The sequence below is a fragment of the Uranotaenia lowii genome, chromosome 3, assembly GCF_029784155.1.
Source record: "Uranotaenia lowii strain MFRU-FL chromosome 3, ASM2978415v1, whole genome shotgun sequence".
Taxonomy (NCBI): domain Eukaryota; kingdom Metazoa; phylum Arthropoda; class Insecta; order Diptera; family Culicidae; genus Uranotaenia; species Uranotaenia lowii.
In genome coordinates this window covers 336,574,222-336,597,288 of record NC_073693.1, presented here as the reverse complement: position 1 = coordinate 336,597,288, position 23,067 = coordinate 336,574,222, and the positions used below count along the sequence as shown (strand labels likewise).

General features: G+C 34.5%; 1 protein-coding gene and 1 long non-coding RNA gene across 2 annotated transcripts in view; one reads left to right on the top strand and one right to left on the bottom strand.

The window, feature by feature from the left end:
- The window catches only part of LOC129755610 (uncharacterized), a 143,660-nt gene that overhangs the window by 52,264 nt on the left and 68,329 nt on the right, over window positions 1–23,067 (bottom strand). The window contains exon 2 of the mRNA XM_055752197.1: window positions 19,584–19,633. The gene's annotated coding sequence lies outside the window, so the exon portion shown is untranslated. The remainder of the gene's footprint in view (window positions 1–19,583; window positions 19,634–23,067) is intronic.
- On the top strand, window positions 207–817 carry LOC129755612 (uncharacterized). Its single transcript, XR_008739291.1, has 2 exons — window positions 207–350; window positions 407–817. It is a non-coding gene; the product is annotated as an uncharacterized LOC129755612 (long non-coding RNA).

The window sequence follows — 23,067 nt, the reverse complement described above, 5'->3', positions numbered from 1 at the left end:
GGCACTTTTTGTGCTACTGGGATTTGAAGGGTTAATAGTGAGCTCCAAATTGATCTTCTATGGCCTACAGCAATGGCCGACGGACAATATTCGATGATTAAAAAATATCCGAAACATGCACCAATTGTGCTAACTTTTCACTTGGAACCGTTTCCGGCGAAAGAATAGTGGGCATATGACTTACCGGACCGGTCCAACCTACGGTTTGTTGATGTTGACAAATCGGAAAAAAATCACCCGGGAAGTTTCCGAAAAATTCCAACTCGATCCGTTCAACGTCGATTATCGTGTAAAAGCCTCAATTACGCACTCGGGACCGATGACCAACCCCCCTGGAAGTCGAAAAAAGCGTAAGTAATTGTGTATACGAAACTACCACAAGTACTGAAACGATGATTCCTTTCAGGATTGCTGGTTGTTCCGCGGTAATTGATTGCTGCTGCTGCTGGTGCTGATGAGCAAATTAATTGCTTCTGCTGCTGCTTATCGAGGTGCACTTTCTGCTGCTGTTGCTGGTGGTGAACGCCGAAGATGATTCCCCAGGCCTGGCAGGTACGTGCGCGATTCAATCCGGGATGAAGGACCATGTACGGACGCAGGCTTCCGTTATTGTTGTCCCAGGAATTGGGTCCCAAACGGCGTCGAAGGATTCGGAATAGCAGGAACAACTTTGGTCATCAACTTGACCAGCGATGGCGGAGCAGAACAAAGGCCGATAAGCGAAGCGAAATTTTCGGTTGGAGACACGTCCGTTCGCGCGAATAGGTTTTGAAAAGTGATCTTTATTGAAGCATAAATACATACATGTCACTTACGAGCTATTGTTTGAATTCACGATTCACTTTTTCGTCAAGATTTTTCTCACTCTTAGAACTATATGGTGTGAGTGTGCAGTGTTGTCAATTCAATGTTTTGTGTTGTGTGTTGTGTGAAATTGTGTTCGGTGAAATTCATGTTTTATGTGTACTATTTACAAGATATTTCTTCCCTTATAACTATTTCACTTAACATTCGTATTTTATAGCGTTTTTTCGTATTTCGTTTGAAATTCATTGATGTCTTCGTATTTTATCGTAATTTATTGTTGTGGACCGCTGTTCATTGTGACTGCGCCGGAACAGTCATCAATAGTCGTCTCAAATTTAGACTTCTTCCTTCTTTCAATACAAAAGTCTTAGAAACAATTGGTATTGAATTAGAAACTTCTATGGGGAAAATTATAATTGTTGCCGCATACTTGCCTTTTCAATGCAGCGGTGAACAGAAAAATTTTTTGAAGGGAGATTTACAAAAACTCACCAGGAATAAATCTAAATTTTTTATTATTGGTGACTTTAATGCAAAACACCGATCTTGGAATAATGTTTCATCAAATTCTAATGGGAATATTTTGTTAATGATTGCTCTGCAGGTTATTATACTGTTGAATATCCTAATGGGCATACTTGTTTTTCTTCAATTAGAAATCCCTCCACAATTGATTTGGTTCTAACGGATTTAGGCGAGCATTGTAGTCAATTAGTTACTCATGCGGACCTCGATTCAGACCACCTTCCAGTAACTTTCTCTTTATCCCAAAGTCCCATTGAAAGCCCTTTAAAATCAACTTTTAATTTTCAAAAGGCTAACTGGGAGCGATATATGAATTTTATTGAACGTAATTTAGATGTAAACGTTCCACTGAATTCAATAGAAGATATTGATTTGGCTATAGAAAATTTGACAACTTCAATAGTCAATGCTAAAGCCGCTTCAATACCTAAAGTTAAACATAAATTTAATCAACCTTTAATTGATGATGATCTTCAGTTTTTGATACGACTGAAAAACATTCGTCGACGCCAATATCAACGTACTAGGGATCCTTATTTAAAATTTATTTATTGCGACCTTCAAAAAGAGATCAAACGTCGTTTAAATTTCATTCGTAATGAAAATTTTGCTAAAGCAGTAGAGGACATAAAACCCTACTCAAAGCCATTTTGGAAATTAACTAAAATTCTGAAAAAGCCCCAGAAGCCAATTCCTACTTTGAAAGATGGGGATAAACTTCTTTTAACTAATTCAGAAAAAGCTCAAAAATTAGCCCAACAATTTGAGTCTGCTCATGATTTTAATTTAAACGTTGTTAGTCCTATTGACGCTCAAATTTCCCTAGAATTTGATGACATTCTTTCAAAGCAAAATGTGTTTGAAAGTTCTTGTGAGACAAATATTGATGAACTTAAATTGATTTTCAAAAAATTTAAAAATATGAAAGCTCCGGGGGAAGATGGGATTTTTTAGTTAAAATCTTCAACAAATGTTTTCACTTGGCTTATCTATATATATAAAAATGAATGTTTGTCTGTCTGTCTGTTCCCTATAGACTCGGAAACTACTGAACCGATCATCGTCAAAACTGGCATCTGAGGGTTTTTGAGGCCGGGGATGGTTTCTGTAATAGTCAAAACCCCATCCGACTTAAGGAAGGGGGGGCTTCCATACAAAATTTGTAGTTTTTCGAAACAAATTAAAGTCATGACATCCATTTTCTTGAGATTTTTTTTTCCTTTGGGGGGTTTGTTTTTCGTCTCCAAGGTCGAGGCGTCGCAAAAGGAAAGTAACCCAGGCATAGCATACTGATCAGTAGGAATATTTTGGCGCGTATTTCTCAACCGAGCATATTTTCTTTGAGGGGTTTGTTTTTCGTCTCCATGGGCGAGCAAACGTCGTCGCAAGAGGATAGTAACCAAAGCACACTGTTCATTGATTGCTGGAAAATTTAACAATAAGGCGCCTGTTTCTCAAACACGTGGGGGCGATATGCAACCTAGATGTGTTTTTTTCTTGATCATTTGATTTGTACACAGCACGTGGTAATAAATGACGCCTAGATGTGACACGGATTGGTAATTTATCAATCGAATCAAAACCAATTGAAACATTTGCAAAAATACTTCCATATTTAGTTCGTGTTGTTTCATTCAAGGAACATTAGAAATTGTAACTTCGGCCCAAATACACAACTGAAACGAATTTAGAAATGAAAATGGAGCTTTATATTTTAAATAATTCTGAAAAACCCATCGTACTTTTTCCTTACATACCAATTCAAGTACGTACTTAACATGAAAAGTGTTTTTGTGTTACATGGCTGCATAAAAGAGACTTTTGATCCGCTTCGTTTTTAAAAAGCGAGACTTTAGAACTGATATTCAACTGGACGCAACATTTTAAACTGTTAAAAACAATATTCCCTCCTGTCAACTTACACGGTGGGGCAATGGCAAACGTCGAACTTTTAAGAAATTCATCTTCAAAATGATTCAATATGTTGGAAAGAAGGGGTATTCCGAATGTTGAAAATGAAGCGGATATTGAAATTTTTTAAATGTCTTTGTAAATGAAGGGTATTCCCTTTGAACAGCATTCTTTAAAAGTGGAGTAACAAACATAAATTTGTACTGCAGGAATACTGCAGATATATCAGTGAAACTTGATAGAACAAAAAACAGGAAAACGTATTAAATCAATTTGAAAGCCATTACTCTGACGCATCTGTAAATAAGCTTTGTCTTGACACTTGCCCCAAAATCCGGGACAAATGTAAACTAAGAAATTTGTTTTTGACAACATTTTTGAATATTTGACTTTCAAAGAGAAAATGAAAAAAAAAATGCTGAGAACTTATTTAGTGGTACAACTCATATTTTTTAAAATATTTATATTTTTTGTATTTTTAATTTAAAAAAAAAGAAATTTGCACTGTATTTAATACATAACTATAATTTAATATATTTTCCATTACCATGATAAGTGCTGTTTAGGAAAACTTCAAGCTATAATGTCTCATGTCCACAAGTTTGGAATATGGCGAAACATTTTTTTAACATTATTTTGGCGCAAAAAGGATAGAAATTCAAACTGCTTCGTAGGCGAGGATGGTGAAAAAAGCTGTTTGAAAATGGTTAATAAAAATCCTTTTCATCATTTTTTTTTTAAATTTCTATAGCTTATTTTTTCAACTCCAAAAAATATCCCATCTAAAGCTTATCAGGAGCTGGAAGTGATCATAACACAGAATATTAGGAATATACTTAAAAAACTGTCTCGATTCACGCTATTCATCGGTTTTTAAAATTCTATCTCCATAAAGTACAATTTGAAATAAATTCCAATATGCGAATATTTTTCTTTAAATTAGTAATTTATGTAAACTCGAGCCGGTTAAATTTGGCTACCTTTTTCGAGCAGTGGGAGAAAAATTGGAAAAGATGGGGAGCTCCCATGTAAATTTAATACAAAGAGCTTTTCAAAGAAGGGACCATATTTAAAAAGGTTTTTTTGGGTACAGAGTACAAATTTCAGATCTTGAAAAACGAGTTTAGAGATAAAGTTTCAGTAAATAATATATACCATCTTTGAATTGCAATTCAGAATTACAGCTGCAGCTCTGATTTCAAAGTTGTTGGTTCTGAAATATGATAGGGTAATGATTTAAAAAAAATGCTCTCTAAAATCTAAATTTGAATAAATTTTTACAAATTACATTTTTTCGGAAGGTGTAGCAAAGCACAACGGGTCAGCTAGTTTTCCCAATAAATGGAAAAATGCCAAAGTAACTCCAATTTTGAAACCTGGAAAAAGTGCTTCAGAGCCTTCAAGTTATCGACCAATTAGTTTGCTTCCTTCTTTAAGTAAACTATTTGAGAGAGTTATTTTGAATAGAATGATGATTCACATTAATCAGAATTCTATTTTCCCTGATGAACAATTTGGTTTTCGTCATGGACATTCTACTACACATCAACTTTTGAGTGTAACTAATATGATTAACGCTAGCAAATCTGAGGGTTATTCAACTGGTGTTGCTCTTCTTGATATTGAAAAAGCTTTTGACAGTGTTTGGCACAAAGGTTTAGTAGCTAAATTAGCTCGATTTGATTTTCCTGTATATCTCACCAAAATTATTCAAAATTATTTGACTAGCCGAACCTTACAAGTAAGCTATCAAAATTCATGCTCTGAAAGGACTCCCATTAGAGCTGGAGTCCCTCAGGGCAGTATACTTGGGCCAATTTTATACAATATTTTTACTTCTGATCTTCCTGATGTACCAGAAGGAAAAGGTAGAAGATTATTTCTGCCGCTCATAGCAAGTCCGTCCCATTTGCGTTTTCATCATTTTTCAGTTTATCTCTGGAAACACTTTAGTTTCATCTGTAGTTTCAAGAGAAAACTTTTTTTTTAGTACTTTGTTCTGATGAACATCGAAAAAAACCTCAAGAAATTTTGTCCCATTGAACAAATGATCGCAAGTCGGTCCCATATGGCATAAATCATCGCAAGTCGGTCCCACAGCCATAAGGGCCCAGCAAATGATTTTCATCATAATCAAAACAAAAAAATAATCCTTATAAAGCGAAAATCTTTCATTGGCCGTAGCAGTGACAGATTCTGTTGATTACTTTGATAAAAAACGCATACAAGTGCCGAATTAGCGTTGGACTTTTTACGATTTTTCAATGCCATTTTTCTCACTTCAACAAAAACGCAAATGGGACGGACTTGCTATGAGCGGCAGATTTGCTGATGATACTTTGCTTTCAGTCAAAGGTCGAAATTTACGGGTGGTATGCAGTAGATTGCAACAAAATTTAAATTCCTTTTTGAATTACTTGAAAATGTGGAAAATTTCTCCTAACGCTTCCAAAACTCAACTTATTTTATTTCCCCATAAGCCAAGAGCAAATTTTTTAAAACCTAATGAAAATCATTCCATAACTTTTAAGGGGGTTTCATTAGAATGGTCTGATCACGTGAAGTACTTGGGACTCACACTTGATCGGAATCTTACTTTTAAAAATCACATTGAAGATATTCAATCTAAATGTAATAAATACACTAAATCTCTTTATTCTCTCATCAACAGGAAATCCAGGTTGTGTCTGCGAAACAAGATGTTGATCTACAAACAGGTCTTTCGACCAGCGATAATGTATGCAGTTCCGATTTGGTCTAGCTGCTGCACGACGAGGAAGAAAGCCATCCAGAGGATTCAGAACAAGGTTCTGAAAATGATTTTGCGGCTTCCACTTTGGCACAGCACCGAAGATCTTCATCGGATTGCAGGCATAGAATCGATCGGAGAGATGGCCAACAAAATCATCTCCAACTTCAGAGGCAAATCGATGCAGTCTTCCATCGCAGAGATTCGTTCTCTTTACAATTAAGTTAGTTTTTAGGATTTAGGATTAAGTTTATACATCTTTTTTTTTGCTTAACAGGATATTCTCCTATAAATCAAATTATTTATTGCTAAAGCAAATTTAAATCAAATGAACAATGTTTAATATTAACTGTATCAAAGAGTTGAACTGATCATAATTGATCTGAACACTTTAATTTAACTTTAATAATGTAACTTAAATGTAATGATTAAAAGACTAATAAAGACATATTAAAAAAAAAAAAAATATGTCGTGCTCTCAAAATCTGCTTTCCTTTAGCAAACTGAAGGAATCACCTGCATGGCTACGTAAGGTGGTTTGTGCTGATACGTAAAAATATTTTAACAAAATTCATAGCTTAGTCTTTGTTTTCATAATTTTGATTGTTTTTCAGCTTTTCAAAGTTACTGAGCCCTATATCATGCATCAAAATATTATGCAAAGGAAAATTAAAAAATAGAAGTTTTTTTCCAGACGAAATTTTATAGATTCAGAAACTAAAATAAATTTCTTAAACAATGATTCTAAAATCATGAAATCCGTTAACACAGGAATGAGCAACCCGCGGCCCGCGAAGCTTTTTTCAAATTTTTATGTCTTAGCTTTTTTCTAGAATTGTTAGGAAAATTTATATGACTTGACCAAAAATGCACTTGTTTGCATTTGCCCCACAATCATTCAGATTGTTAACTTTTTTCTGGCATTTTAAGCATTTATTATGTTTTGTTCAAGGCATTAATGCAATATTCTTAATTGGCATAACGTAATATTGGAGTCTGTTTGGGCAGACCATTTCGGATGGTAAAAAATACCAATCTCGTCGACGTTCAAAATAGAAAGAGGCATTTCATTTTATTCATGCCAAATATTATAGTTTTTGGCGCCCTCTTCATATTATTTCATAAATTATGATAAAATGGCAACACTATACAATGAAATTATAGTAAAATATCGAGGGATTTTGAAAAACTTTCAAAATTATTTGAATTCATGGTGAGCAATGTACGAGATTGGTCATTTTATTTTTCATTCAGGATTCATTTTTCTTAATTTTAACTCCTACCTCTTCTGAAAGCAAAACCCATTAAAGTGAGTGGGGAGAGAAGACAAAAATCATGATCAAAGGAATTCCGATGTCCGTTAGTGAAGTCATTATTTTAGTTTCAATCGAAAATAATGTTGTTTGATAAAAATATGCTCAGCTGATAGTTTTTTTTAACTATTCTATCCAATTTGGCAAAAAGGCTTGTTCTGTTAGCGTTCAAATATGTACTGGCAAACAATTTAAAATCAACCTTGTGAAAATTTGTTTATTTCTTAATATTGACGAAAATAACGAAAGTTTAATAGTAAATACCGAGTGAGCGATTTTAGACTTTTTATCAACATGAATCAGCCGGCATCAAAGTTACCGACAAAAAAATTTTGTTTTTTTTTAATAAAAAACAATATCTGAAATTCTGTTATTCGACCCAAGAGGTCTTTGACGATTATCTGTGATGCTTTTTTCAGAAATTTGACATAACATTTATAACAAAAATTGATAAATTAAGTCATTTCACTTATCATTTGCATTCCATACTACCAAAGTCATAATATAGCTTGAGAAATCCTATTCCAATGATGTTGAATATAATTTAAAAATATAAAATTCTGGATAAAAATTCTAGAATTAAGCATATACAGTTGCGTTCAAAAAAGAATGAAATCGCATTAAGCTGCGCACCCACTTCCAACTTTGACAAGCTGCCATTTTTTTCTCGGTTTATATTTATTCATGAAAATTTCACACAATCTAGTTCAACTATCCAACTAACACTCTACAAAATTTGAAGTCTTTTCAATGACAAGAAACAAAGATAAACAAAAAAACAAAGCTTTTCCCGTAAAAAAGGGAAATTTGGAATTGCTTCACTAAATTTGCTGTATCTTTGAAAATTTTCATCGAAAAATCTTGAAATTTGGTCCAAAGATGTAAAAATATTTGATCTAATATCAGGCAAAGTTTCGTCAAAATCGATGAAAGTGATCAAAAATGGTGCCGGGTTGAAGATGAGGTTCATTATCGCCTAGCAGACGATTTCATTCTTTTTTGGACGGATGTTTGTATGGAACAATCGTAATCTATGTATTCTTGGTTTTTTCTTCCACAAAACCAACATTTATTACAAAGAATGTTGTAAATTGATAGGAACTTTATCCTTGCTTTGTTAAGAAATAGAAATTGTTCCAACAGAGCTGGTATTGAAACAAAAGAGCGAATAGAATGTTCGCTTTAATTGTGGATCAAATTTGTTTATCGGTATAATTAGCAGGTCATTTCTGAAACTCTGTTTTTCTTATTTTGAACCCTGTTGAAACATTTTCTCTTTCGAAACAAAGTACGAATGAAGTTTTTAGCAATTTACAACATTTTTTTCGTGATGACTTTTGGTTTTGTGAAAGAAAAAACCAAAAATACATGGATTACGATGTTTTCCATACAAACATCCGTCCAAAAAAGAATGAAATCGTCTGCTAGGCGATAATGAACCTCATTTTCATTCCGGCATCATTTTTGATCACGTTCATAGATTTTGACGAAACTTGGCCTGATATTAGATCAAACATTTTTACATCTTTGGACCAAATTTCAAGATTTTTCGATGAAAATTTTCAAAGATACAGCAAATTTAGTGAAGCAATTCCAAATTTCCCTTTTTTACGGGAAAAGCTGTATCTTTGTTTCTTGTCATTGAAAAGACTTCAAATTTTGTAGAGTGTTAGTTGGATAGTTGAACTAGATTGTGTGAAATTTTCATGAAAAAATATAAACCGAGAGAGAAATGGCAGCTTGTCAAAGTTGGAAGTGGGTGCGCAGCTTAATGCGATTTCATTCTTTTTTGAACGCAACTGTATATTAAGCATAAGAGTTGAAAGTTGCCTAAAATATGTGAAGTAGTGCATTTTTCTGTGATTTCGACAACCTTGCTCAATCTTTCAATGCAATGATCCAATACAGAACATCAATTTAGAAACGCAGCTTTTACAGTTGGAGAAAAAAAATCAAGGCTTTGAAAACAAGTTTTAATTGTTTAAAAAAATCATAGAAAGTCAATTAGAGATGCAACGTCCAACGCTATAAAGACGGTGATTTCTTTGAATATTTATTTTTCACACTCTTAGTTATCACTGTGCTAAGCTTCAGAAGATTTTTATATAGAAGTGATGAAGAATAGTACCATCGGTTTTAACAAAAATGTTGTAGGAACGAATGTTCGTCAAGAAGTACGATTAAAAAAATGAGAGAATTTAAACATGACAAAGATTTAGTTACCTTTTCAATATCGGGTACTTGAAAAGTCTCAATTTCTCTTTTTAAGCACGTGAATTCGTTTTATCTTTTCTTTTTCAGATTTGATTTGCCAAAAATTTGTAGTTATAAAAAATGACGTGAAGCTCTGCTAATTATTGAAAAAAATGTTATTTTAAGTGCGGGACAAGATTTCAAAAGGTTCAAAAGGTTACTCACCTCTGCGTTAACATATGTCATCAGGGGATCGCGCGCAAACTCTCGGGTCATATTGACCCGAACGACAAATGTGTAACTTTTTTTCGGCATGCCAGTTGGGTTTTTCAAAAGGTTATGTAACTCGTGGTTTTAGTAGGATGTTCCAAATTTCATATTTTCCATTTTTTTTTTCCAAAAGAGTTATGACGATTTTAACGTTTGCTCATATTGACCCGAACGGCGAGGGTAGTTTAAACATTTTAAAGTTATGTCAGAAAAGTGCCGAATTTTTCTTAATACTTTTTACCTATTTTCAAAAGTTTTAGCCACCAATCAAAACTAGCTCGAAAATTCTTTGCAGCTCAGGAAAATGTAAAATTTGTGACCTAGTGTAATTTATCAAAACTCATTTGAATAGAGAGTTGAGCATTTCTGACTACAAAAATCACAAAATAAAATTGAGGCCGAAATTGGTTTTTAGAAGAATATTTCATATCAGCATAGAAGATGTATTGATATATCCGATTTCTTTTTTGTTAAAGTGATTAGAAAAAAAGTCTTGGCTAAACTTGTTTAAATGCACTTTTTAATAAAATCCAATATTAAAAAAGAGTTTTTGTGTGTCAAGCTTTGAGTTTCAATATAAAAGGTTAGTCAAATTACAATTCGAACTGCAGTTTTAAAATTAGTTTCAGTTCGTGATCGTCATGTAGTGTCGTAAAATAAAATAACGTAGAGCGATAATAGGATTTAATAGCGCAGGCGGAGTCAATTTTCTGACATGTTTGTTTACGCTTATTTTTAGAGAACTTTTAAGACCAAGTAATTTCACGTTTCTACGGTAAATTCATTTCTTGAACTGAAATTTTTCTTGGAAAAAATCGCCATGAGACTGGAGGGAGGGGGGAAGGGGGGGATTTAAACCACTGAAACTCCTCCCGTTCGCACGGCCATCGTTTTATTCGCAAACCAGACCTTTATTTTTCACATTGCACATATTCTTTTTTTTTTGTTTTTCCAGTCAACTAAGAGAATATTAATTGTGGGCGAATCAATTTGTTGGATGCAATGGAAAAAATAAAAAAAAAACTGTTTTTTTAGATTACACCAACAGTCTTCTAAAGGTCCAATAAAAACACTTTAAAAGCCCCAGCCAGATAAGAAAAACTTTTCACTTGTTAAAGTTGCACCCATCCATCCATCAGTAGTGGCATCAAACGACTACATACACAGACGGATACGTGATAAGCAAATTTGCACGCTGCCGGGTGACGAAGGTGGTGCAGTCTTCTAACTAGCAAATTGTGAGAATTTTGCTACCGAACGAAGTTCACCCTGCATCCGCCAGCATGTTTGCACCCAAGCAGCAGCAGCATACACAACATCACATGGCTGGCGAGATGTGTTGTTTGTGCGCGCAAAACATAATTTGTATCTTCCTGCCATCATCGCGATCTACCGGAGTTTTGTACCGGGGAGCACAAAATTTATCTGTTCATGTAGAATGTAGACGCTCGCTCCGGTTAGTTAGTTGGCGCTGTTGATTAAACCCATTCTAGCGACCCGGACAGAAGCCCCGGTGTTTGGATTCCGAGAGACCAGAGCCAGCAGGAACCCAAATCTGCGGTTTTGCTGTACCGTTCTCCGACCGCAAGGTTGTCCGTTTTGTGACACCGAGTCCCCACGTCCGGTTTCCCTCCCCGGAGTTTGGCTTCACACCTCAATGCTGTTAATCAATTTCAACAGGTATCACCCGAATTATGAACCATTACCGGGTTGTCACCCGTTGTCACATTTTTGCGGAATATTCATCACCCCAAAATCTGGGCCCCTCCGGATTGAAGCCGAGGCGTGATGACAACCCTCGCGGCGCAGGAAACCCAAGGCCACACCAAAGTCCTAAATAGGGTAGCCGTTTAATCCGCTTTTGATGATGAGGAAACCAAGATGAAACCCCATTATCCCATTTTCGGGTTTGCGCTTGAAGGATCCACTACTGGAGCTTGGCCACCCACAGCTATTAGTGAGGCTTGCTCTTCGAGGATTCAAGCCAATTGCTACTTTGGAAACACCTTCAGTTTGCTCATAATTGGAGATTTAATGTGATTAAAATTAACAAAAAACTTGAGCTGAGTAGTTTCATCGGGATAGAATATGCAAGAATCCAGTCCAATTCTTGACTTTTAAATTCTCTTTTCATATTAAAATGTGGAGAAAATGCTCTTAGAATGCCTGTTCATAATTACCCCGATATAGATGTTAACCCCGATGTGTTTGGGATAATTACTCAAGGCAACAAAATTTACATTTTTCATAGGTGTAAAGAATTAAAGAGCTGATCTTGACTTCTTTACGAGCAATGAATTGAAGCTCCTTTAAGAAATCATTTGAAAATAAGTATTGATTCGCTTAAATTTGTGCACTTTTTTTGAGTATAAAAATAATATATTTATTTCAAAAATTTAGGTTTTGAATAAGTTTTCCGTTTTTCAAAGTCTAAGAAAAAATCTAAAAAACATGCTTAAGGAAAAAGACTGCGAAGAAGCTACGAAATGCTAAAAAAAATTAACTAAGTGTCCAAGAAAGCTGCAGTTAAAAGCTTTACGTTTTGCATAATTACATATTTTTGTTTTTTGTTAGATCATGACCACCAAAAATGTAAAAAAGTACTTGTGAATCAATGAACCGTGAAAATTGTTTAAGTCACATCAGATAAATTTTGAAAAGACGATTGAAAAGTTGACGTTATTTGACACAACTTCGCATCTTTAGATTTTCAAAGTATGAAACACAGAGTTTTTGACAAATTTTCAAAGGCCTAGCTGTTTTTTCAACCTTTTGTCAATCTACGATTTCTCAGATTTTCTTGCACTCAAATTCAACTTTGCACTGGATTTGAAGTATATTAGAATTATATTAGAAGTATATAAGATTTTCAAAATAAATTTATAGTTACCAGCAATTCACTTTTATACCGGTGCTTGTTACACTAGTGCTGCAATACTTTACACAAATATGATAAAAATAAAGCTACATGTAAATCCAGAAAATTTACGCGCTCGTATGCGTTTTTGCGTGTATTTGCTCACTTGTTGGTATCGAAACTAGACAAAATTAGGTAGATTCAGCGTATTCGTGCAGATAGAAATGAGTGTAGGCAACGTTCAACGCCAAAATACTCAACTGTTACGACACACCCTATGGTTAGGTCGTTTTTGGAGCCAACCTCGTCGAAATACTCCATATGGCGTTCGCTGCAAATATGGCGACTGCTCGGCGGACGAATAACTTGCCTCTGAACTAAAGTATTCAGACAGGATTTTTTCTGATTTAATTTACAAAAAAAATGAAAGTGTGAATCAATGAACTTTCGAAATTTTGTTTTTTTCTTGATTCATCCTAGATCACAAAAAAATCTCGACCGGAGCACCAACAACTTTGTTCGGTCGTTAATTTTTCGACAATAAGAGGAAACTAATGAACATTTCTCCCTTTTTAACTGAGAGAGAAAAAAAGTGTTTACCTCTTGAACGTGCTGATTGTAAACAGAGATGCCAATGTGGCTGATTTTTCAGTATTTGCCTAATTTTTGAGGATTCTGCCTGATAACCTGAAAAGCCGCGTTTTTCCTGATTTTTGGAAATAAGCCAGATTTTGCCTGATTTTTTGGTTTTCACACAAAATTTTCACATATCCGTTCAAAATTCAATAGAAATTCAGCGCTTGCTCGTCGTCACTCAAGTCTTGCACTCAATAACTTCACATTCTATTGGATTCAAATCTTCAAAAATTTATCAATGTTTTATAGCTAGTTTTGGAATATTTTGGCGCCCTGAACTCGAAGTTCTTGTCAGATTATGTCTATCGCATCTAGTTTTACTGATAAGGCTTTAAAGAAAAACAATTTTATGATGAATCAATCATTGATATCTGTATATTATTTTTTACTGCAAAGCGCTTTAACTTATGCTTCGAAAAATATCTTTAATACATTTTGGTTAAAAAATTTCACTTGAATTTAATTTTAACAGAGCGGAGAAAAATTAAAAAAAATTATAACTTCAAATAACAAGTGGTATCCGGGAAAATAGATTATGCATAAAAAACATTCATTTTTCATTCTACAGTTTTGCTGAAAAAGTGCATTTTTTAATGAATTTTTAACCTATTTTTATAAGTTCTTTCGAAAACAGAGCTGGTAGAAAAAACACATAATTGCATCTACTTGAATTACGGCTCCAAATTAGTCAAAACTTATGTATTTTCAAATTTTTGGCACCTCGGGAAACTTGAATTTTATTGCCTTGTGTTATCGCACCTTGACATTTTCAAAAGATATGTGACTTCATAGGTAATAGTACTTGAAAGTAAATTAAAATTCATTCAAATTACAATATTTATCTTCGATGTTGCGAAACTGCTTATAAAAAGCTAACCGTTTTACGGGAAAACATGTCATCTTTTCGCCCAACAATCAGCCAATTGCATAATGTTTAAAATAATAAGTAAAGAAACGAAATGAATGATCGATTTGTGATTCAAAGTCATCAATTTAGGGAAATGTACTTTTTATCATAAGCATTTGACTAGAGGATTAATGACTGGAAAATATGATTGTCGTATGAAATATTCGTTCACATTTCTATAGAATCGGAATTATTGTTTCAAGTTTATAGAACTATTCATGCGCATATTTTTCTACGAAAACTTTTGAAATTTGCCACAATGAAGCTTAACTTCGCGAGAACTACTATGAAGATTTTTTGCAAAAGGCTTTGATTAGTATCTCAAATATTAAATTTTGAATAAAACAAGATCAAAAAGAAAAATTTCGAATCAACTGCTGAATCACATATGACATATTTGATTTATCGAGACAGAATCTAAGAGCCATTGAGTTACAGCATTTAAAATTCCATACCCGAATAAAAGGTTGCAAAATTTGAATGCCACTCGGTGCTAATTTTAAGCTAAAAATACGCTGAAGACAGTACACCTTCAAAGAAGATATGATTGGAAAAGCACTATTGACAAACAGACTCGAGCTCCCAATCAAGTGCAGGAAAGCTAATTTCGAGATAACACGCTTTAAAGTTGTTGTGGTTTACCCTTTTCCATATATTTTTCGAAAATTTGTATTTTTGTTCCGAAAGTAAAAGTATGTAAACAAAATTCTAAAAATCTGCAAAAATCACCAAATACAGATTGGAATATGAAAAATCGTTTGGAATTATTAACTCAAAATCAATCATTTTTGCACTATAGATAAGATAGTACAGATAATACCTTTTTTGATCTGAGTGCCCCATATGCAATGCGATTGCGCTGGGAGGACCGATGGGAGCCAGCGGTGAGAAAACTTGTGAGTGCCGGTCCGGCATAGAATCTTATGCCGATAATTCCACCTCCAAGGAAGGTCATTATTAGAATAAAGTCTGATTTGTGGTTTTAGCTTCCGTCAGCATGTGTCTGATATTCAACGGAAATTCAAAGATGACCCATCTGCATTCAAGTTTTACGTGAAAATTAAAAAAGTGTAATGTGACTTAATCATTCGTTGAATCTAACATACCACAATCGCACTTCTAATAACTATTTCAACTATGCACTGATTTTTTATAATTCACCTTTGTATGGCACAAAGAACTAAACAACTCTAACCAGCAATTCAGGGTTTTTCCAATCGAAGTTAGGAAGGCACTCCTTGATATCAATGATCGAAAGGGAGCCGGATCAGACGGCCTGAATCCCTGGCGCATCTAGAGCGCATACTGTTTTATAAGTCATTGGAAACTTCTACTGTACCCATACTTTGTAAAACTGCAGCTCTTTCATTTATGCACAAATCTGGTAACATTCATCTTATTGAAAACTATTGAGGCATATCAATTATAAACTTCCATAAAATGACCTAGCAAACATGAAATCGTATAGAAATGATAATTTAAACAGTTTACAATTGTGTTGCGAATCGCAAACCCAACTGCATAGTGAAAAGATCGTATAAAATGTCGCCTGAATTCAGTTTATATCGGATATGATAGAAAGTCCGCCATGTTCGCCAAATTTTGAAATGACTTTGCTAACGCGCTGGCTTCAAGTGAGAAAATCATTGCCATGTTCTCTCTGCAACCAGCAGTGCTTCCAGATGACTAAAAATCAGATGGGAATTAAATAATACTGACCAGTGAGAGAACTGGAAAATATTGTCACTGGCAACCATTTAAAGGCTATGAGAGCAAAATCTTGCGCTCTCTTGCATTCTCCCTATAAGTACGACTAAGGTATCGGATAACGTCAAATTGGTGTAGTTTTCGTCGCTTTAGAAAGGAATGAAACTTATGTATGCTTCCACTTTGGTAGGTAAATGCTGTTTGTTCAACTTCCATACGATCATTCTATGTATGTATATGACACGTACATATAGCAAAACATCATAAGAATAAAGCTACAAAAATTTTTGCAGGGGCGCTCCATTTCGTCACATATCCTAGCAGAATGTCAACATGATTTCCGTAAAAAGAGGTCAACGCTAACTAACTTGATGGTGTATGTTCCGTTCTTCAGCAGATCTCTCTCTGATAAGAAACAAGTTGACACAATTTACGTTGATTCTGCCAAAGCGTTCGATTGGTTGCCTAACAAACTACTTATCGGTAAGCTCGACATAATCGTATTTTCCAAATGGTTGGTCATGGGCTTAGCGTAATACCTTCAAGACCGAACCTCATCCGCAAGGCAAGGTCGTATCAAGTCTTCAACTTTCGCAGTTCCTTCTGGAGTTCCCCAAGGAAGCGACTTGTACCCATTGCTATTTAATTTTAATATGAACGATCTTTGTGTACTAATTGATACGGAAATAATACTCTATGCCGACGATTTGAAGTTGTACTGCACCATCACAGATTATGAAGACTGTGTTTCACTTCAATAAGACCTCGGTAAACTCATTAACTGGTGCCGAGAGAATGCAACGGAGGTAAATCTAAGAAAAAGTAAAATATTGACTTTTACCAGGGGCAGAACAGAGATAACGCAGCGATGTGATTCTGTGCTTGAGAAGGTCGAATCTACAAATGATCTTGGCGTGATTCTGGACAAATCGATCATATTAAAGGATCACCCAGTTTTGGCCGTGGCTACAGATAATACATCGTAACCCACTCAAAAAGCGTTAGTGATACCACTACTCTAAAAGTACTCTTATGTTCCCTCGTCCGTTCTGTTCTAGATTATAACATCCAAATTTGAGCTCCTACATCAAAAGGCGGTATGAAGTTACTAGAATTTGTCCAGAAACATCTCCTGAAATATAGGGGAGAATGAGGATACTTGATCCCTGGGGATACTTGATTCCTTAGCTATATCTCCAAACTGGAATGTCGTACAAAGATCAAATGTTCTAGAAAAATGTGCCAAATGGAACAAAACAGCAATGGTTGAAGCTCAAACAATTTTAACAAAATAAGTTTTTGGGTTATTGAACTTTGTTTGAAAAAATTTCACAATATGTGACTAGAAGATCTTTTTTCATCATTTTAAAATGTTCCCAACATGGAAATATTATAACAAAAATATTTATTCCAATACGTCAATCTTTCGAGTGTAAAATCAACTTCAAAATACAATATTTCCAAAGCGATGGAAAACTCCCAACTTTTTTTCAGATAAAGTTTCCTAAAATGTTGATTTTGGGTACAATTGATCCCTAATATATTCGTACAAATGATCCCAGTATATTCTTCTTCTCAATGGATCGTGGTCATTGCTGATTACGAGATTACTAATATTTATCCAATAGCTAATATTTATCCATCAATTATCTGAAGAAAAGGGCTAAAATAATTGATTTTCTCTTGTTTATAAAAAATTGCGCCCGTAAGTATGCAATGTCATAAAGGTTTAGAATAAGCTATAGATTTTTTTTTCTGACAATTATAGATTGTGAAATGAGAACAAACATGACCAAAATAGTCAATTAACATTCTATCTTGGGGTTTTGTTTGATTTTTTTCATGGATTAGGCTTCCTAGGGTGGTCTAACCGGTTTTACCGAAACCAGTAAAACCGGTAAAACCGTCCATTTTCCAATACCGGAAATACCGACTATTGAGACGGTAAAAAACCGGTATTTCCGGTAAATTTTTCATTATTCTTTTGGATTGAAATAAAATTGACACAGCTAAATGTTTTTTTTACCAAATATGTATGAGTGCAAATTCTTCAATTTTGTTCAGTCAGCTTCAAAATCTAAGCTCAATAAACCTTACTGCAAGGTTTATGTGAGATTTGATTATTGCTAAAACTTGTCGATGTATCTTTTTGGATTAAAGCTATAGTGGCGTTCAAAAGAGCATTGACAAGCTTCCATCTCTCTCTAAGAAGATATTTTTTCATGAAACTTTACACATTTCAGCTCAGCTATCGAACTAACGCTTTACAACATTTAAAAACTTTTAAAGTGTACAATGACTGCAAAAAGTATAACTACAAGAAATTTAAGATTGCTTTACAATAATCACTGTTATTTTCATTGAAGATGGAATTTGGTCAAAAGATGCAAAAATGATTTATCCATAAACTGCCCAAGTTAATCAAAATCGTTCCAAGCGATGCCGGGCTTACACAAATTTAAAATTTAAATGCAAAAATGTTGAAAACTGATAAAAAACTTCATACTTTGTTTTAAAACATTAAATTTTTCAACAGAGTCAGCAGCTAAACACATGTTCAAATGTTTGTAAGAAATTTATCTTATTTTTATTTTTATTTACATAGTATACCGTCTCACGACATAACAAGGAATTTATCTATCAATATTTTCAAGGTAATTGATGGAATTCTGTTGTTTTTATATTTAACGCTGTTGAAGCCTTTTCTTTTTCCAGACAAAGCAGTAACAAAGTTTTTATAAATTTGCAACAGTATTATAATAAAACGCGTATGGATCAGATCCAAAAAAAACTATATTTATTGATGAATTTTGACTGGATTTTGAATAGATTTTTATTCCTATTTGTTCGTTTGAATGTTAGAAAGGCAAACTGAATGCGATCACGACCTAAGTTGCGGGGAAAACATTTGTATTTTGGACAACAAAAATCTGAAATTCTGTGAGTCAACCAGAAACTTTGTCACTGAGTGTTGTGTTTTGCCCAATTATTTTTTACCGTAAAATCTTTTTGCATATCAAAATATGTATGTTTTGTATATAATTTTCATGAAATTTGTAAAATCTGTTCTTAAATCTGAATACGGTATAACAGAGTACAGGACATAAATTCGTTGAAAATTATATGAAACTTCTATAATTTCTGCAACCTCACAGCGAAATTATAATAATGAAATGAAGATGATAAATATTTTGATTATCATGAGGATGATGATAGATTTATGACAAAGGGATAATTTAAAGACACAAACCATATTTTTCAATCAAAAATGTTGCTAAATCATTTTCGTTATAAATTTTGAGGATTTTTTGCCATTACTACTGCAATTAGACGAAACTTTTTCATGAATACGATATGCTTTTAAAAATACCGGTTTTACCGGTTTTATCGGTTTTATAAATTACGAATACCGAAATACCGGATTTGAAAAAAAAACCGGTAAATCCGACCACCCTAGCCGGCTTCCTGAATAAGGGATCAAGTCTCTCTTAACTTCAAAAATATCGCAATTTTTTACTCTCACGAAAATGCTTCTAGTTCATCTAAGGGTTCAATTATCGTTCTAATTTTAGGAGCATAAAAACTTGAAATTACACGCTGTCAGAAAATTGAAAATAGCGCGAGTTGCTAATTTTTTCCAAAAAGATATGGTGAAAATAAGAAAAGGGGTTCAAGTATCCCTACTCTCCCCTACACTTCCAAACTTACCTTGGAACGAACTTCAACGGCTTCCTTCTTACGACGATCGATGCGGAATTCTGAAAAAAGGAAAAATCGGATGTCGTGTATTACTTCTCCGGCTTATATTCATGTTTTATATAATATCTGTAAACATCGACAGTATCAACCTCATCGAAATGATAGCATTCCATGTTCCTTCCCATGCACTGTGCAATAACGAACCATTAAAAATATGAACAACGGACGAAATTAATTTTGCTACCTCTAAAATTTTCTTTGCAATTTAACATTTTAGTCAAAAATTCTGATAATAAATATTTTTTATCAATATTTTCGAAGTTTTCATTTACCTATTTTTAAAGAAATCTCAACACATCTAAGCTAGGGCTACCATATCCCGCAACACCAAAAAATGTACATCGGTATCATTTACCCCAAAAAAGTCAGGAAAAATTATATACAATATGTGGTATCCGACTCTTAGGGTTACCATATCCTGCAATGCTAAAAAAAAAGTACAATGATAAAAAAAAATTCCAAAAGAGTAAGATAAACTCTGAAAGAATCAAAATTGAACATATTTATTCAAAGTCATTCAAATGCTGTCAATTTATTGGGAGTAAAAGGATGCTCGGATTTATCTAAAATCTAAGCAAAATTCTATAACTACACTTTTTCACATAATGCATGATTTTCTGAGCTTGTTCCATCGAAAGACACGTGCAAACATTTTTTAGAAATAAAAATTTGAACTGAATACCGCTAACTTTTTCTCTAGAATTTTCATGAGAAAAGCATGGATTTTGGTCAGATATGCCCGGATATTACTCGGGTTTTTAACTAAAATTTTTATAATCCAATGCCCAAATTTTGCAAGGGTTTTGGGTAGAAATTCCTGGATTTGCTCGACCCAAAAACGCTTATAAAATATTCTGGAAAACTTAGGTATGACGTATATGATAATTATAAATTATCTTAAAAGCTTTTTTCAACTAATGAACAGAGAAAAGTCAGGGTCTGAATATTCCAATTTGGATTATTCGAAGCCAAAGTTTTATTAGATGTTATGATGACAAACCACACTAAACCCTATAAAAAAATTGGTTTCAAAATGAGATTTAAGGCGCGTATATTTCCTTTGCCCAAACTATATGTTAAATTTGTGCGCAACTAAGCATTTGAGTATAATGCTTTTGTGCTCTTTGACAACTGTGCGGGGGCTTATTGCATACTCAAAGGCGCTTTTTGCGCTCTCTGCAGATAACGATTCACATATGCCTTTATAAATACGGGATATTTAGGTAAGGAAATTCAAATTTTTGTAAGTTGTATTTCTTGTATAAAATATGGTAAACAGATTTCAACTTTATGAGTAAATAGCTCTAATTAAAAAAGAGTACATTCCGTAAAATTTCACAAAAACGAGAGTACGCCCATTTTTCGTTCGATCGAGAAAGAGTACATCTACTCTTGAAAGAGTCTGTATGGTAACCCTAATCTAAGCATAAAAACGTAACATTTTAAGTTTTTAGGAAAATTCTTTAAGCTAAAACTTGATAATTTTATTCGTATATTTTGTTTGCAAATTTTCTAAAATATGGTTGTTCTAGACAACCTGATTGATTTTTTTCCTGAATAGTGCGTTAGGTAGAGAAGAGTCTTTTTTAAAATAAGGCAAATTTTCAGAGACACTGATTTTTTTCTTTTTAAAAATACAAAAAATACCTCGTGTAAAATTATTCAAAGATTAGACTATCTACTTGCAAGGACAAGGAGTTATCTTCCCGTAGCTTGCATGCTTCAATATAATCTTGAGATTTGTATTTGTTTTAAAATTCATAAATTTGGCCTAAAACTTAACTTCTTTCAATTTTTTTTTCATATCTCGAGATACGGCTGACGAATACCACTTAGCGAAAAAGTGATCGCAGGTCAAATTGTTCACTCATAGTCGATGTTAAAATTACTACAAAAATTTGCTCAAATAATGCCACACTAAGCGAGAGTGACACATTTTAAGAAGTTTAGCACCCGGAAACCGCATGTGCGGGAGAGCTGCCTTCCGGGTCCGGTGTTGGTCCAGCCTCTGAAGGGCATTTCTATCAACCCAAGCTCTAAGCCTATCCGAAGGGTTTCCATCTCAGGACCAGCAAGAACCAGCAGGACCGAACCGCATTCACTAACCGCATACCCTCTTAAAGGAGCACGGCCGACGGACGCTGACGACGGCCAGGTGTAAGTGTGATGGATTGGAAAACCGCAGCTGAGGAGAGAAACTCCCCTTTTTCCTCCTTCTGCTTATCCACCGGAAACATCGGATATTCAAACATGCTTCTGTAGTTAGTTGCTTCCGAGAAAAGGATTTAGGATGATAAGTTCAGCGAGAGGTCCAATTTCCTGGTAAAACACTTTGATTGTTGTTGAGAGTGGTTAAATTTAGTTAAATATGTCTAAAATATCTGAATTTTCTGTCAGCCTAAATTTAGGCAAATAAAGTTTTCTCCAATGAGAAGAACTCTATCAAGTTCCATAGCAATAAATACTGTTTAATTAAGATTCTAGAAGCCTTTGTAAAAACTTTGAACGAAATTCTATATTTAAACCGATTTCATAACATCTCAAGGAGAAATAATACTTCAAATATGAAAACTTTGAAATTTGGCTCACGAAATGATGATCAACGCGTTAAACCATCGAACTTTTGGCCCCGGTGAACGAACAGGTTAAATCGCCACCGGTCATTCCGAAACAATTCGGCCACGGAAATAGCTTTTCTCGGAAAAACCCACTCTCCATTTCCTCCCGGATCGGAATGAAATCATTCTAGCGAATGGTTTAATCTTAGAAGTGCTGCTCCTCCGACGGACGGAGATAATCGAAAAGATGGCACTTAACATAAAATTTTCATATCTTAACCGCTTCCAATGAACTGCGAGCGAGGCAACACTTTTCGAGACATAATTCGGTTGTCTCTAGCTCTAGGATCCGTTCGCTTTGCTCGATTTGCCAGTTTGATCGTGTTCTATCCCGGGCCAAGCCATTTTCCACCAGGGGGGAAAACCCAAGTGCTTATATTTCTTCTAGTGGCTCACCAGATAACGCGCAATAGCCAAGGCTCCCGGTTCCAGTTCCGTTCCCGGTTCCAAGAGCCCCGCCAAGAATTATGTCTCAATAAATATTTCCTCACCAGGAGGCGAAAAATCCCATTTCCGCTTGGTCAAAGCCAAATGGGCGACGATGTTGTTGCAAACCGGAACAAAGAAAACGATCGTCCTTCTGTTGGGTTCCGAAGACAAGAACGACGACGAAGGCTGGAAGTCTGCTCCGATGGCCGCCTTCATCGACCATAAGACATGGAAGAATGGGGAACAAGACTGCATGGAAAAAAAAACACCGTTCAGGATTCTAGCAACACTTTTTTTCTGGTCTTGCTTCTCAATTGCTTAGCTCCTTTGGGAGGTGTGCGATGATCTTAACCAGCTACCGGAAAAGAGCAGCAGCTAACCAGAAT